Genomic DNA, 4,119 nt, shown 5'->3' on the forward strand with positions numbered 1-4,119 from the left:
GTGAGATGAGTGCAATTGTGCAGTAATTTGAACATTCTTTGGCAATGCGTTTCTTTGGGATTAGAATGAAAACTGACCTTTGCCAGTCCTGTGGCCACTGCTGAGTTTTCTAAATTTGCTGGCATATTGAGTGCAGAACTTTCACAGCATCATCTTTCAGGATTTGAAATAGTTCAATTGGAATTCCATCACCTCCACTAGCTTTGTTCGTAGTGATGCTTCCTAAGGCTCACTTTACGTTGCATTCCAGGATGTCTGGCTCTAGGTGAGTGATCACACCATTGTGGTTATCTGGGTCATGAAGACCTTTTTTGTATAGTTCTTCTGTGTATTGTTGCCACCTCTTCTTAATATCTTCTGCTTCTGTTAGGTCCATACAATTTCTGTCCTTTACTATGCCCATCTTTGCATGAAATAGTCCCTTGGTATCTCTAATTTTCTTGAAGAGATCTCTAGTCTTTCCCATACTATTGTTTTCCTCTATTTCTTTGCATTGATCACTGAGGAAGGCTTTCTTATCTTTTCTTGCTATTCTATTCTAGTTGTCTATTATGAAGCATTTGGGGGGGGGCGATCAGGGCGTTTTATTGATGATGGCAACACACACGACTCCACGCTTAGGTGCGCGGGCATGACAGGGCCCGAGCCCAGGGTTTGTGCTTTTCCTCGGGGTCCCCGGGGGCAAACTTCTCCTGCAGCTTCTTCCACATGCCTTTATTCATCTCCTTAAACTCATCCAATGTGTCTGTGGACAGGATCAGCTTGTACTCTTCCAGGCACAGGCCGCTGAAGCTTGTGTCTCTAGGGCGAGGGTACTTGTGTTTGTAGTAGTTTGAGTGCAGCCGTGCCAAGCTCTCTTATATCTGATCACAGGCCTCAGGCTCTGCAATCTGGGTGTTCTCTCCCTCCCGAAAGGCCTGCGCTACCCGCTGCCGCAGATAAGCACCCAAGTCCCGGCCCCGTTTGGTCTCGTCCACTGGCCATTCCTCACACAGCTTAAGAAACCGCCTGTAGCGGCTGGCCGCCGTGTTAGGCCCTGCTTAACTCCGCCCCTATGAAGCATTTTTAAAGGCCAAGTGAGGGAGAGAGGATCACAGGTGTGTGATCAGCTCAAGCACCTGTGGCTGATAGTAAGGCCACAGGGAGGGTCACAGGGGTTAGTACTATCAATCCTTAGGCTCCAGTAGACCTGGGGGCTATGCACCCATGTTCATCAAGTAGTTAACATCGTCCATTTGTTTCATATCTGTAAAACAGCTCAGCATGTGTTGCAGATACTATTATCTAGGGACATCGGAGAAGAGCCAAAGCAGATGATATGGGGGAGGGGTCTGTCCCAGAAAGGTTCCATAGGGCCCTGCTCCATTACATTAAGACTGCTTTACAGTTCCACTTCTCCTCTATCCTGTCCTCTTCTCTTAGATCCTCCATGGTGCTAATTTTAAATGTTCTTCCTGAAAGTTCCATCAGGCAAATCTCCATCTGAGAGCCCATTTTCCAGTGAACCAGATCTAAGATGCCATCCAATCTGATCTCCTGCTTTGGGAAGGTTGACTTGAAAGATAGATACATGATAGAGAGCTGGGGCTTCCCAGGTGGCTCAGTGGTAAAGAAGCTGCCTGCCAAGCAGGAGATGCAATCTGGGTCGGGAAGATTCCCCTGGAGAAGGAAAGGGCAACCCACTCCAATATTCTTGCCTGGGAAATCCCATGGACAGAAGGAGCTGGGTGGGCTACAGTCTATGGGGTCGCAAAAAGTCAGACATGACTTAGCAACTATGCAAGGACAAGATCAATAGAGAGAGATGGGGTAGAAGACCAGGGGCACACAGAGAACTCAGGAAACACAAGGCAGTGAGGCAGCAGAAGACACAAGGCAACAGAAGCCAAGAATATGCAGACTCCATGAGTTAGAGGCAAAGCAAGGTTAGTGGACGACCTAGAGGGGTGGGAAGGAAGCTCAAGAGGGAGAGGATATGTATATGCTCAGGGCTGATTCACGTCACTGTGCAGCAGAAGCCAATACAACATTGTAAAACAATTATCCTCCAATTTAAACAAACAGCACATTATCCACAGCCAAGAGGGTTGCTACTGGAGCTTTCTATTTCCCTTTAAGAAGTTTTCATTGTTGTAAGATACACATAATACGAAGTTTACCATCTTGCCCATGTTTTAGTGTACACACAGTTCTATTGGAGATTTCAGTTCCCCTACTTTCTTCATGAAGCACAAAAACATCTAGAAGGAGGGAGTCTCTGTTTCTGAAAGACCCCAACCCAATGCACAGAAGATGAGAGCAGAGGCTCGAAGATGAACAGACCTAAGGGCAGATCCTCATTCTGCAACTTTCTATGAATGAGCCTTTGGGCAAGTTGTTAGACATGATAAGGCTTGATGTCTTCACCTGTATCATGGGCGCAGAGCAGACAGGATAGCTCAGTGATGGGGAATGGCAGGTAGACAGATCGGCTCTGGCACTGACAGAAATGGGATCTGTGCAAGTTTCTTCTCTCCCTGACCTCAGTGATCTCACCTGTAAAGTGGGAAATTATAGTGCCTCCCTCGTAACTTTGTACAAGGATCCAATGACATAACCCTCGCAGTATTCCTCATACTGTAAATTCTTTTTTTAAAATAGATTGATCAGTTTTTACTTCTTCTTTTATTTCTTTTTATTATTATTGAAGTATAGCTGATTTAGACTGACACTCTAAGTTCTTGATCATTGGGAGCTACTTCATCCCTGAACTCTTTAACTCTGGTTAAAACAGCCAGAGCTGAATTAGGAAATATATGTGGGTTTTAAAAAGTGTTTCTCTAGTGGGGAAAAATAAGGCCATGACTTAAATCTCTAGGCAGCAGGAAGAACTCTCCCTGCCACAGAAAACACCATCTTCCATGTGTTAAAAAGCCGCCCTGGTACAAATCAAGGTCGGTCCTCCCACTGTTCCTCCTGCTCAGCGGCAGTGGCTGAGGCCAAGTCCGGGATTTAGATGGAAGCTTCCGCCTGAGCGTGCCAGCAGGGACTCCTCCTGGCCCCAGATTTTGGAGCAATAAATAAGGCTCAGAGGCAATGACCTGGTAGGGCAGCCGTCTGGCAGAGCAGCAGGCTGGTGGGAACGAATGGGTTGCGGTGGGGGGTCCCAGTCTGCATGTCTGCTCCCGCAGTGACTAACAGATACACACAGGCCATGAAAAGACTCTACAGTGCTTAGTCCTTCTGCCTCCCCCCACCAGCCCGGCCCACCCCACTCCATGCCAACAGCCTTTCCCCTAATTGTTCTTTCTACCCCACTGGCCCTTTGCAGCTCAATCCATAAACAGGAAGAAGCATGTCACTGGCCCATCACCCCATCACCCCGACATCGTGAGGTCGATGGCACCTTACAGAGTCTGTCCTGTATCCACCACCTCCCTGTCTCTCTCAGCCTTTCTCCCATTCCTTCTGCTTCTCTATCTGTGTCACACTTGCTCTCTCCTCCACCTCTCCTGTTCCTCTCTACTGCCCTCTTGAACCCTGCTTCTCTCTGGGTTTTCCTCTCTGTACCTCTCTGTCTCACCTCTAGCTCTGTTGCTCATTCCCTCTGTAGCCCTGTGTCTCTGCATTTCCTGGCCTTTCTATTTCCCTCTCACCAATCTGCTGTGTGACCTGATGGAACTCCTTTGCCCTCTCTGGCTCTTAATCTCTTCTCTGTAAAATGAGACTCCCTAGCAAATGTTTTAACCATGGCTCTGGGACAGCCACGCCCAGTCAAGGCCTAGCTTCACCTGGGACTGAAGGTCAACCAGCACCTCTCTATACAACCACACGAGCTGTTAAAATATTCAGATAATCATCCTACTGGTGAGATTTACCTGCCTGAGCTCCTAAGATCACCCCCTATCATTCTGGCTCCTGCTTCTGCAGGCTGTGATGTGTGCTCAGGCATGTCTCACTCTTTGCAGGCCCACAGACTGTAGCCCACCAGGCTCCTCTGCCCACGGAATTCTCCAGGCAAGAATACTGGAGTAGGCTGTCATTTAACTCAGTGCCACAATTAAGACCTGGCATATCCAAATAAATAAATATAAATATTTAAAAGAGAAAATGTCACATGAGCAAGAAATAAGCTTTTGT

At 47.5% G+C, this 4,119-nt stretch overlaps 1 pseudogene; it reads right to left on the reverse strand.

Moving 5' to 3' along the window:
• Positions 1-589: 589 nt before the first annotated feature.
• LOC136157372 (ubiquinol-cytochrome c reductase complex assembly factor 2 pseudogene) lies at positions 590-1,431 on the reverse strand (annotated as a pseudogene).
• Positions 1,432-4,119: the final 2,688 nt, after the last annotated feature.

Source organism: Muntiacus reevesi, chromosome 2, assembly GCF_963930625.1.
Source record: "Muntiacus reevesi chromosome 2, mMunRee1.1, whole genome shotgun sequence".
Classification (NCBI taxonomy): Eukaryota; Metazoa; Chordata; class Mammalia; order Artiodactyla; family Cervidae; genus Muntiacus; species Muntiacus reevesi.